The following is a 13,935-nucleotide window of genomic DNA, read 5'->3' on the forward strand; positions in this document are numbered from 1 at the left end:
ACTCTCCCAGGTCCCTGGGATCATGACCTAAGCCAAAGGCTGATGCTTAGCCAACTGAGCCACCCAGGTATTCCACCTTTAAAAGCTTTTCAAGAAAGTTCAGAAGTTTTGCAGGAGATCTGTGGTTTTTTGCCCTGGGTCTTGTGACATGAGTTCTTTTCTTTCTCCTTATAAAATGTAGGAAACTGCTTTAGAGTTACATTTTTCTAAAACACTGTAAAATAAGTGTGCTATTATATTAAATGTTGAAGTGTTTGTATTATCCTGAAAAGAATTTAAATCTTTTTTTCCTATGGACTCTGAAAAACAATCTGAGGGGTTTGAGGTGGCGGGGGTGTGGGAGGTTGGGGTACCAGGTGGTGGGTATTATAGAGGGCACGGATTGCATGGAGCACTGGGTATGGTGAAAAAATAATGAATACTGTTTTTCTGAAAATAAATAAATTGGAAAAAATAAATCTTTATTTCGATATCAATGATTTTATCTGAAAAACCATGTGATCTCTGTGTGTCACAGTTTGGAAAACCTATCCTTCAGAAGGATCATAAAACCCCTCATGTCAAACAAAGAAACAAACAAAAAATGCTTCACCATGAACAATAAGAAGAAATTACTATAAAGTTTTAGGTACACATCAGTTTTCAGTAAAGTCATCATGTATATGGTCTGGTTTCCTGGCCAAGCTTTTCAGGAGTACTTACTTTGAGAAAGAGCAAGGGCTTCTACCTTGGAGCTAAATCTCAAAATCTATTGCTTAGTGGAGTCAGATATAAATATTGGGTACACTGGCACCCACCTTTCCATGAAGATTAAATGAGGTTCTAAATGTAAGGAACCCAAGAGAAAGAAGTGGCTGACATATAGTATGCACCCTCTGAATAGGAGGTTTTTTTTCATTTCATTTATTTATTTTCAGCATAACAGTATCATTATTTTTTCACCACACCCAGTGCTCCATGGAATCCGGGCCCTCTATAAACCCACCACCTGGTACCCCGACCTCCCACCCCCGACCCCGCCACTTCAAACCCCTCAGATTGTTTTTCAGAGTCCATAGTCTCTCATGGTTCACCTCCCCTTCCAATTTACCCCAACCCCCTTCTCTCTAACTCCCCATGTCCTCCATGCTTTTTGTTATGCTCCACAAATAACTGAAACCATATGATAATTGACTCTCTCTGCTTGACTTATTTCACTCAGCATAATCTCTTGCAGTCCTGTCCATGTTGCTACAAAAGTTGGGTATTCGTCCTTTCTGATGGAGGCATAATACTCCATAGTGTATATGGACCACATCTTCCTTATCCATTTGTCCGTTGAAGGGCATCTTGGTTCTTTCCACAGTTTGGCGACCGTGGCCATTGCTGCTATACACATTGGGGTACAGATGGCCCTTCATTTCACGACATCTGTATCTTTGGGGTAAATACCCAGAAGTGCAATGGCAGGGTCATAGGGAAGTTCTATTTTTAATTTCTTGAGGAATCTCCACACTGTTCTCCAAAGAGGCTGTATCAACTTGCATTCCCACCAACAGTGGAAGAAGGTTCCCCTTTCTCCACATCCTCTCCAAGACATGTTGTTTCCTGTCTTGCTGATTTTGGCCATTCTAACTGGTGTAAGGTGATATCTCAATGTAGTTTTAATTTGAATCTCCCTGATGGCTAGTGATGATGAAGAAGACAAAAAGATGGAAGACCATTCCATGCTCTTGGATCGTAAGAATAAACATTGCTCAAATGTCTGTACTGCCTAGAGAAATCTATACTTTTAATGCTATTCCGATCAAAATTCTTCAAAGAGCTGGAGCAAATAATCCAAAAATTTGTATGGAATCAGAAGAGACCCTGAATCGCTAAGGAAATGTTGAAAAAACAAAAAAAAAAACTGCGGGCATCACGTTACCCGATTTCAAGCTTTACTACAAAGCTGTGATCACCAAGACAGCATGGTACTGGCATAAAAACAGACACATAGACCAGTGGAACAGAGTAGAGAGCCCAGATATGGACCCTCAACTCTATGGTCAAATAATCTTCGACAAAGCAGGAAAAAATATACAGTGGAAAAAAGACAGTCTCTTCAATAAATGGTGCTGGGAAAACTGGGCAGCTATATGTGGAAGAATGAAACTCGACCATTCTCTTACACTGTACACAAAGATAAACTCAAAATGGATAAAAGACCTCAATGTGAGTCAGGAATCCATCAGAATCCTAGAGGAGAACATAGGCAGTAATTTCTTCAATATCAGCCACAGCAACCTCTTTCAAGCTATGACTCCAAAGGCAAAGGAAACAAAAGCGAAGATGAACTTTTGGGACTTCATCAAAATCAAAAACTTCTGCACAGCCAAGGAAACAGTCAACAAAACAGAGAGGCAACCCACGGAATGGGAGAAGATATTTGCAAATGACAATACAGACAAAAGGTTGATATCCAGGATCTATAATGAACTCCTCAAACTCAACACACACAAAACAGACAATCATATCAAAAAATGGGCAGAAGATATGGACAGACACTTCTCCAATAAAGACATACAAATGGCTGTCAGACACATGAAAAAATGCTCATCATCACTAGCCATCAGGGAGATTCAAATTAAAACTGAATAGGAGGTTTAATACTACCTCTTCTTATTAAAAAAGCTCAACAAATGGACCGATTGTCAGTACTGTAGACAAGTCATGGTTGGCCCGCAATTCACAATCATACAGCACAGATCAAAACTGTGTAGTTAACAGAGCCATGACCTTTAGCTTTCTGGGTACAGAAGATTAGTAAGAGTTCAATAAAAGTGGAGCAGGTAGCTTTTATAGTGACAGCATCATTAGAGGCGTCTTGCAGGGAAGATGGGGTGGGCACCGCACAGTATTTGAAAGGATGGGAACCTGGAGGGTCCGATTGCAACAGAGATGCAATCCCGACACAGCTGAACATGGCAAGTCTAATTCTATATTACTCACAGTCATTCAGAGCCTTTGGTTCCAGAGAATAGAAAAAGAGGTTTTACAAAATATTACGGGAAAATAATCAGACCTGCGAGAGATCAAGTGAACACTCAGAGAAGTAGGAGAACTCGGATTTATTTTGCACCGGGGGACCCAGATGAGCTCATGCTCAACGTTCTGGGCCCTGGGTAGTAGGGTTACAGGGTTTTTAAGGGGGGGGGGTGCAGGGTGCCAGGTCCCAAGGGCTATGCTGGCTGATGGTAGGTGAATTTAAACTGGGGGAGCTGGGGGGTTGCTTTAGTCTGTTAGGCAGGGTAGTGGGCTTGTGGTGGGAAGCCTGTTTACAGAAGCAGAAGCGGCTGGTCATCTCTTGCTCCCTAGCAGGCCTTCTGGTTATCTCTTGCTCTTCCTATCTACTGTGGTCTGCTGGTCCGGGCTTACTCTAGGTTAGCCTGCTCTGGGTGATCTTCCTCTTCAATACCAACTCATTTTATGAAGCTAGTATTGCCCTGATACCAAAATCCAAGAGAGTATATAAAAGTGTATGCTAATGACACTCATGAGGATAGCCATTAAAATTATAAGCAAATTATTAAGATGTAGATTATTCACAAAGATAATATATCATGACCATTCCCTCCCCGTAATGTATGGTTGGTTTAAACATAGGGCAATATGCAATATGTCACATTAACCAATTAATGAAGGGAAAAATCCTATAATCATCAGAATAAAGGCACTCCAAGTGTTTGATGGAAGTCAACTTATTTTCAATACAAATATTCGTAGTAAAGGAGAATAAAAATGGAAGTCCTGTTACTTCACAGAAATACATTAAAATGTTAAAAATTTTCTAATTTATTAGTAATAAGGCAAGATGTCCATTGGGAACAGGTCTTTGCAACATAGTACTGGGTAGGTATGTCCTATGTAAAATGGGGGGGAGGAGGGAAAATGTTTAAAATGGAAGAAACATTTTCCCTTACCCCCGCCCCCATTTTACAAACGTTCCCCAAACTACTAGAACTCATACAGCAATTCAGCAACATGGCAGGATACAAAGTCAATGTACAGAAATCAGTGGCTTTCTTATACACTAACAATGAAAATACAGAAAGGGAAATTAGAGAATCGATTCCATTTACTATAGCACCAAGAACCATAAGATGCCTGGGAATAAACCTAACCAAAGAGGTAAAGGATCTGTACTCGGGGAACTACAGAACACTCACGAAAGAAATTGAAGAAGACACAAAAAGATGGAAGACCATTCCATGCTCTTGGATCGGAAGAATAAACATTGCTCAAATGTCTATACTGCCTAGACCAATCTATACTTTTAATGCCATTCCGATCAAAATTCCACCGGTATTCTTCAAAGAGCTGGAGCAAATAATCCAAAAATTTGTATGGAATCAGAAGAGACCACGAATTGCTAAGGAAATGTTGAAAAACAAAAATAAAACTGGAGGCATCACGTTACCCGATTTCAAGCTTTACTACAAAGCTGTGATCACCAAGACAGCATGGTACTGGCATAAAAACAGACACATAGACCAGTGGAACAGAGTAGAGAGCCCAGATATGGACCCTCAACTCTATGGTCAAATAATCTTCGACAAAGCAGGAAAAAATATACAGTGGAAAAAAGACAGTCTCTTCAATAAATGGTGCTGGGAAAACTGGACAGCTATATGTAGAAGAATGAAATTCGGCCATTCTCTTACACCGTGCACAAAGATAAACTCAAAATGGATAAAAGACCTCAACGTGAGACAGGAATCCATCAGAATCCTAGAAGAGAGCATAGGCAGTAATCTCTTCGATATCAGCCACAGCAACTTCTTTCAAGATATGTCTCCAAAGGAACAGGAAACAAAAGCGAAAATAAACTTTTGGGACTTCATCAAAATCAAAAGCTTCTGCACATTAAAGGAAAAGGACAAAAAAACAAAGAGGCAACCCACGGAATGGGAGAAGATATTCACAAGTGACAGTACAGACAAAAAGTTGATATCCAGGATCTATAAAGAACTCCAAAAACTCAACACACACAAAACAGACAATCATATCAAAAAATGGGCAGAAGATGCGAAAAGACACTTCTCCAGTGAAGACATACAAATGGCTATCAGACACATGAAAACATGTTCATCATCACTAGCTCTCAGGGAGATTCAAATTAAAACTACATTGAGATATCACCTTACACCAGTTAGAATGGCCAAAATTAGCAAGACAGGAAACAACATGTTGTGGAGGGGATGTGGAGAAAGGGGAACCCTCTTCCACTGTTGGTGGGAATGCAAGTTGGTGCAGCCTCTTTGGAGAACAGTGTGGAGGTTCCTCAAGAAATTAAAAAAAGAACTTCCCTATGACCCTGCCATTGCACTCCTGGGTATTTACCCCAAAGATACAGATGTCGTGAAAAGAAGGGCCATCTGTACCCCAATGTTTATAGCAGCAATGGCCACGGTCGCCAAACTATGGAAAGGACCACGATGCCCTTTAATGGACGAATGGATAAGGAAGATGTGGTCCATATACACTATGGAGTATTATGCCTCCATCAGAAAGGACGAATACCCAACTTTTGTAGCAACATGGACAGGACTGGAAGAGATTATGCTGAGTGAAATAAGTCAAGCAGAGAGAGTCAATTATCATATTTTTCACTTATTTGTGGAGCATAACAAATAGCATGGAAGACATGGGGAGTTAGAGAGGAGAAGGGAGTTGGGAGAAATTGGAAGGGGAGGTGAATCATGAGAGACTATGGACTCTGAAAAACAATCTGAGGGGTTTGAAGTGGCGGGGGGGTGGGAGTTTGGGGTACCAGGTGGTGGGTATTAGGGCATGGGTTGCTTGGAGCAATGGGTGTGGTGCAAAAATAATGAATACTGTTATGCTGAAAATAAATTTTAAAAATATATAAAAGATGGAATCTAAAATAAAATAAAGTGGCAGAAACATGGACTTCTGGAAGGCTTTGTTGGTTAAGTGTCTGCCTTTGGCTCAGATCATGATGCCAGGTTCCTGGGATCTATTCCCATATCAGGCTCTTTCCTCAGCAGGGAGCCTGCCTCTCCCTCTGCCCGCCACTTCCTTGTTCCTACTCTGTATTTCTTTGAAAAATAAATAAAATGAATAAAAACCTTAAAACAAATAAAATAAAGTAAAGAGGAAGAAACAAACTGATAGCATTCCAAGATGATATAATTGTGCATGTTGAATCTCAAAATGGATGTTGTCATACGCTTATTAAATCATACGTAGCAAGGACGCTGGATAGAAATTCAAGTTACAAGTATATCTGTGTATATCATCTGCATCAGAATATAAATTTTCAAAAAATGACATAATTTTTGGCAGCACCTACTAGTTAGACTAAGTTTTCTTTAAAGATTTATTTGTTCATTTGAGAGAGTGAGAGAGAGAGAGAGAGAGAGATGCAGGGAGGGAACAGGGGCAGGGGCAGAATCTTTCAAGCTGACTCCCTGCGGAGCATAGGGCCCATCTCGGGGTCCATCCCATGACCAATGGATTATGACCTGAGCTGAAGCCAAGAATCAGTGGCTTAAGTGACTGAGCCACTCAGGCACCCACTATGTGGAATACGTTTAACAAAGATTTTAAAAGATTTATTGGACAAAGTTTATAAAACTTTATTGAGAGAATTTCAACAATGAAGTACCCCCACATAAGTGTAGTTTGCATGCTCCAGCTTGTCCTTGTTTAAATCTGGGGCTGTCCTTCACCTGTAAGATAGAATAGTTGGAAACTTTATTCCGGAGACTTGTATTTCCAGTAAATTAATGGTACAGGAAGTACGCCATAGTTTCCCCCTTTTTAAAGATAGAAGTCCAAGCATATATTTCACCAAACCTTTTTGAACTTACCACACTTTCTACTGGCACAACAAAACAAAAAGACAGTACACTTTCACAACACACAAAAGGAAATGAGCCTTTACAGATGTAGTGGGAAAAAAGGGCCATCTGTACCCCAATGTTCATAGCAGCAATGGCCACGGTCGCCACACTGTGGAAAGAACCAAGATGCCCTTCAATGGACGAATGGATAAGGAAGATGTGGTCCATATACACTATGGAGTAATATGCCTCCATCAGAAAGGATGAATACCCAACTTTTGTAGCAACATGGACAGGACTGGAAGAGATTATGCTGAGTGAAATAAGTCAAGCAGAGAGAGTCAATTATCATATGGTTTCACTTATTTGTGAAGCATAACAAATAGCATGGAGGACATGGGGAGTTAGAGAGGAGAAGGGAGTTGGGGGAAATTGGAAGGGGAGGTGAACCATGAGAGACTATGGACTCTGAAAAACAATCTGAGGGGTTTGAAGTGGCGGGGGGTGGGAGGTTGGGGTACCAGGTGGTGGGTATTAGAGAGGGCACGGATTGCATGGAGCACTGGGTGTGGTGTAAAAAACAATGAATACTGTTATGCTGAAAATAAATAAATAAATAAAAATTTAAAAAATAAAAAATGTCGTTTCAAATAGAAAGCAGAAACTGCATGCAGTTTCAGAAAAACTCCTAACAGCATGCAAGGAATTGAAAAACACAAGAAATTTACATGTAAGTCTCATTTAAAGGCTTCAACTTGAAATAATATTCTAATATATGATGCTGAAGGAATAATGCCAATTTGGTTACTGCTTCAGTGATGTTAGTAGAGAAAGGAGTACCACATGGAGTTTATACTTGGTTATGGTTACGTGGAAAACTGTTTTTGACAGCTAGTTTATCCCTTATGTCCTGTGTTAAGCATGGTAACCATTTGCCTTAATGGTGTTTGCCTTAATGGTGTTCCAGTTGGTAAAATAGATTATATGGTCACACACTTCACACGTGTCAGAATGGGTGATGTTAACAACACAGGAAACAAGAGATATAGGTGAGGAGCTGGAGAAAAGGGAACCCTCTTACGCTGTTGATAGGAATGCAAACTGGTACAGACACTGTGGAAATGAGTATGGAGGTTCCTCAAGAAGTTAAAAATAGAAATACCGTGTGACTCAGGAGTTACACCAGGAGGTTTTTACCCAAGGGACCCAACAGATACAGGTCGAAAGGGTACAAGCACCCCAATGCTTATAGCAACATTATCAATAATGGCCAAACTATGGAAAAAGCCCAAATGTCCATCGACTGATGAATGGATAAAGAAGAGGTGGGGTGTGTGTGTGTGCCACACACACATACAGTGGAATATGACTCAGGCATCAAAATGAATGAAATCTTGTCATTTGCAATGATATGCATAAACCTAGAGTGTGTTATACTAACAGAAGTTGTAAGCCTGACAGAGAAAAAACAAGTAACATGATTTCACTCATACATAGAATTTAAGAAACAAAACAGATGAACATATGGGACAGGAGAAAAAAAGAGAGAGACAGAAGCAGACCATGGGACTTAGCTGTAGGGAACAAACTGAGTGTCGATGGAGGAAGATGGGTCGACAGTGGGCTAAAAGGTTGATGGGCATTAAGGAGGGCACTTGTGGTGATGAGCACTGAGTGTTGTATGTATGTGATGAATTTCTGAATTCTACTCCTGAAACCAATATTACACTATCTGTTAATTAACCAGAATTCAAATAAATATTGGGGAAAAAAAACGAGAATAGGGATCCAGGTCTCCACAGAGAAACACAAATAGCCACCATTGTGCATTTTTTGTTCAAAGTGGCAAAGGAATCTCAATTCACATGTTAAAATTAGACCAAAGATGTTGTTACCAGATTAAAAAACTCATGCAACATCTCATGGAACATCTCTGTATTCTATGTATGGTACCAACAGACTCACACAATACAAATATCAGGATTAAAAATGATATCTGAAATATATATATAATATATATAAGTATATATATAGTATATATATATATACTATATATATAGTATATATATATATACTATATATATACTTACACATACATACACACACTTCTGAATACCCACACACATATGTAAAGACAGGTTCAGAAGTTAAGGGATTCTCAGAGAGTCACACAAGTTACCTTAGAGCGGGTGGTAGAACCTCCCTCAGTGCCTCAGCATATTTCATACTAACTGATATTGAATCCATATATATTTTGTGTTTGATAAAAGCAGAACTTACAGCAGGATCTGAATATTATTAGCTATTCGTTGAAGTATTTACATGCAAAACAAGAAAAAGTTTTCATATTTTACGGTATAATAAGGCTTTGACCCAATTTGTTTCTCTGTATACTCGGGTATAAGTCAGGCCGTCAGGATGTTTGGGTCTCAACTACTTGGGAAAGTATCTTCATATGTAAAGTCTGTTATTAATTTATCATTAAAGTTATTACAGATAAATACAAGATACTCAGGAAAAGACCCTCATACTTTGCACTGTCAATGGATAACATACGGGCTTCTGGCATTTTAATGGGCTCTAAAAATGGCAGATTTCTCCCCTTGACATCAGGGTGATATCCAGTTACACGCCCAGCCTCTGCCTGAGGCAGCTTCTGGAGATCAGCTTTCAGGTCCAGTCCTTGAAACACAAAGGTACTCAATTGAAGCAGTAAATATGAAATACAAATGAAGCTTATGGTCTAGTGTGATAAAAAAAAAAATAATGTGATGGAAAAATGCATTTCACACCCTTGTTTTCCACAAGTGTGTTGTGCTTTATTTCAAGAGATACTGTAAAGATTAAACCCACTGCACTTCGTTTCCTTTCTATTACCATAGTGTTCTAGGAATAGAGAGCATCAACTAGCTAAGAAATCAAGTCTATATCATGCGTAAGATTTTATTTAAAAGTACAATGGGGTTTTCTGAAGGATGAGCTGTGTGTATTTGTGGGCCTCTAACAAATCCCATCCTGGTGACATCCATTCCCTACTAGAGCAACCTGCAAGGTATTTTGTCAAATTTCCCTAGTCAGATTTCAGGGCAAAGTCCCTCTGTATACCTTAGGATAAAGGAGTCACATATAGAACAAAGTTCCAAAAGTAACAGCAAAACATTAGTGATTAACAGTCCAAATTGTGTCTTACAGTAAGAATAAAAGGAGGGTGGAAAGACTCAATGGACTTTGTTGTCAGTCGCATTGTGGAAACATCTTAACAGTGACTCCCTAAAATAATCCATGCCTGAATGGTGTCAATAATTTACGATGAAAATGCTCTATTTGGAAGACATTCATTTCTTCTTTCACGATCATTGTAAGATACATTTCATTTTCCTAATCATAAAAGTATTTACACACCTATCAAAGCAGCTTAATAATCATACTAATATAGTGACCCCAATGCCAGTTTCTTGAATTATACAGCTCTTATGAAACGTACCATGTCAAATGATGAACGACACCGTGGTTTTCATTCATTGAGCTCTTTTCTGGAGTTCCTGTCCTGCTCCACTGAACTGCATTAATTCCTGTGCCAGTAGTAAGCTACTTTACCTTACAGACACATTTGAGTAGTAAGCATTCTATAGAGAACCACACTCCCTTGTTTGTATAGCAACACAGACGGTAGGAAGAACACAAACCTCTTTTAAAATTCTTCTGTTAAGTAATCTCTACACTAGTATGGGCCTTGAACACTCCACCCCGACATCAAGACTCACACGTTCTACAGACTGAGCCAGCCAGGTTCCCCAAGAACACAAACCTTGTAATGAAATATGCACTGAGTCTCCATGTGTCATGCAGTCTTTGGGAAACCACAAACCCTGAGCCTTAGTTTTTTTTCTCATTTCTAAAATGCAGCTCCCATCCCTAGGCAAATCGGCATTATTCCTCACGTTGTAGGGTATGCTGACTTGGCACTCTGCCTGTGCTGCTGAAAACTGCTTGTGCTTTCCATGAAATGAGTGAAAAGGCCCCACAAAAATGTGCTAAGAAGATCAAATTAAACTAGGGAAATGATGTATAGTTTGTAGTTAAACATTTTCCTCCCCTTTAGAAAAGACTGCATTTTCAGGCACACCAATTAATTCCTGAGGGAAAAAGGGAAAGTCATTATGGTGAAGGGCTACATGAAACTGCACAATGTACACTCTTCACATTTTCAACCCATCTTCAGGAAATGACTGAGATTCCCTTCACATGTTTTCTTTCCTCCTGTCATGGTTTGTCATAATGCACGATGCACACATACACTCCCTTGCTCCAACGGACATCCTTCTTCCCTTTCCCTTCACCTTGAGCCCCAGGTGCTCCTTCCACGTCCTTCCCTGGTTCAGGTTTCATATCTCAGCTCTCAGGTGGTGCCTCCTTTTGTTTTGGTTTCTCTTCCCTGGGTTGTTGTGCCTAGGGGTATGTGTGTATAAGGGCCAATAAAAAGTTGTGTGGTTAATACATGCTAACAGTGTAAATAGACATCAGACATTTGGATATCAAATAATGAACAAGCATAAAGACACTCCCACTTCATGATTCTATGTGCTTGTTCTGAAAAATGACTCTTACCACAGAGAGGCTACTGCAACAGGAGGTAGCCACCAGCACTTTGGAGTCTACTGTAAACTCTGCTGGGATGGATATGCACAATCTGTGCTTAATAAGCATGGCAAAGAAGACACAGACTGTATTTCCACAGGCACCAGAAATTTGGAATCCTCCTGGTTCATTGTTTCCCTCCCTTAATCAGCAGAGAAACTTTTATCACTGTATCTGTTTTCGGTTGGTATCTCAACAAAACGTCCAGAGCAATAAAAGTATGGTAGCCTAAATCATCCAATATGGAAATACACCCGCACGCTGCTTAGACCCTGGGTCATCTTTTCTGTTTAGATTTGGATCTTGATCTGACTCGGCCACTCATAGTTCACGCTGAAAGTAGAATACTGGTATTTGAAAAATGTAATCCAAAGGAGAGGTATACTACTTCCAAGGCCTCGGGTTTAATCTGTCTTATTTTGAGAATATGTCATATTATTGTTATGTCTGCACTAGAAAGGTTCAGGTGTCTGGTCACGAAACAGATTCAGTGGCCGGGTCCTCCTTGACACTGTACACCGTGCACTGCAAATCTTGGGGACCCAGTTACAAGCCCCCAGTGTTCCGCTGTTCCTTGCTTTCTCTATACCACCTGCTCTACCACCTCCCAGGGTCCGAAAGAGGACCTGGCCTCTGTGCTCTTCAGGCAGGTGCTCCCGGTGGCAGACACCTCAACTAACACCCCCGCTACCCAGTCCTCGCCCTGTCTTCACCTCCCCTCCTCGGCCCACCTTCCCTGCTTGCCCAGTCCCCACTACAAGGACGAGCCCAATGGCGGCAGAGACGCCTGTAAGGAGAAGGGCTCTAACTCCTTGGTACTTACACCTAGGACGCCACAGTTCTACTGTCCCCACCTACCCCAAGGCCACTAACGCCCTCCCTATCCTCGCTCACACTTAAACTCCTGGAAGGACTGACGTGGGGACTTAACAGTTGAATCAGGTAGCGAGAACGCTCATAGCACAGAGAACACGACCACCTCCATCGAACTCAGCTCTGCGCTCAAAAAGTGGGCAGCAATGCACATGCCCAGCGATAGTTGCGCACAGCATTGAGCATGGGCACGCTTTGCTCACAGCAATGAGCATGCGCACAGAGTCGGGGGCGTGCAGGGTGGGCTGAGCTTTTCCTGCCTGTGCTGCTGCAGACACTCGCAATCACGGGGTCCACCGAGGAGAAGAAAAGAGGCTTGAGCAGTCTCTTTTTCAAACCACCCAGTCTCTCCTATGCATCCAGATACTTTGGGGACACACAGCCCCAGCTTACCCTGAGTGGACAAGGTGTCTCAGAAAAAGCGCTGAGCCGGAAATCAATAGGAAGCATTTTAATCCGAGATTGATGCAGGCTTCAGTAAGTCATTTCCTTCTTTGCTTTTGGGCGTTGTGTCACTTGAACGAACTGGCTCACCTCTGTATGATAAATCATTAACACCGGTTTTCCTTAGGCTTTGGTTGCACTACCGCACCTTGACATCTCTGCACTGGTAGCTCCTTTCTCCCCGTGAAACTGTATTCATTTGGTCCGTGTATGTTTCAGAAATACCCAGATTTGGTCCTGGGATTTAGCCTCAGTCCATGGTCACATGGTATACAGCAGTAGTGTCTATGCTCCTCAAATTCTGTACTTCCCAAATCACAGCTTTGCTGAAGAAGGAAACATGTCCCTATAACTGCTGGGTTTTACTCAGATTATTGCCACCTTAAAGTGGGAAACAATATAAAAGGATGGCAATATACACCCTTTTATATTGGATATATAAATTTATATTGGATAAATAAATTGGTGTTAAAATGTGGGGTTTTAAAAGCAGTTGTGAGTTGCTCATGAACTCTTGTAAGATCAGATATCTCATGCATACAAAGTCACGATTTGTCAGCCAGGTGTGCATATTGTCGAGTGGGGGCGATTGGATTCCACAAGTGAGAAGATACGTGGGGCTCAGGATTGCCTTGCTTGTTTCTTGGACTTGAGGCAGGGCTGTCCATCTTGAAGACTTTTTTGCCCTGCTGCTGCTGCCAAAGAAAAACCTCTGGCTTCTTTGGAGCCCTATGTGCAGAGATCCTAATTCCCTGATGTGACTCTGTGCTGAAGCCTCATGTGCCTGCTGTGGGCCCTCTCAGTCTCAGAAGGAGCAGTGCTGCACTGAAAGCGGGCACAGGCTGAGTGAACAGGACTGAGGCTCTGGGTCGGTTGCGGATTGAAGACACCCATGCCTGACCCCAAGAACTGGGGGCACATCATGGAAGCTGCTTGGACTGTCCAAGTCACTGCACCAGGAAAAGGGCTGGTTCTCTGAGGGGCCCACCTAAAACCGACCTTTACGTTAGGCCTACATTTCTGAGGCAGAGGCTAGTTGCATTCCTAATTTTTGGTTCCTGCCACAACTACAAGATGAGGGGGGGCACATCACTGTGTGGATGACCCTCCATCCACTCGTGACAGATCGGGATATCGCACTGCTCTTTCCACT

At 41.4% G+C, this 13,935-nt stretch overlaps 1 long non-coding RNA gene across 1 annotated transcript; it reads right to left on the bottom strand.

Moving 5' to 3' along the window:
• Positions 1 to 6,604: 6,604 nt before the first annotated feature.
• Positions 6,605 to 12,949, bottom strand: LOC123394270. Its single transcript, XR_006608993.1, has 3 exons — positions 12,732 to 12,949; positions 11,168 to 11,276; positions 6,605 to 6,713 (listed from the first exon to the last, which is right to left on the bottom strand). It is a non-coding gene; the product is annotated as an uncharacterized LOC123394270 (long non-coding RNA).
• Between the last annotated feature and the right edge of the window lie 986 nt (positions 12,950 to 13,935).

This window comes from Mustela putorius, unplaced genomic scaffold (genome assembly GCF_011764305.1).
Source record: "Mustela putorius furo isolate JIRA1106 unplaced genomic scaffold, ASM1176430v1.1 tig00002144_pilon_pilon_pilon, whole genome shotgun sequence".
Classification (NCBI taxonomy): domain Eukaryota; kingdom Metazoa; phylum Chordata; class Mammalia; order Carnivora; family Mustelidae; genus Mustela; species Mustela putorius.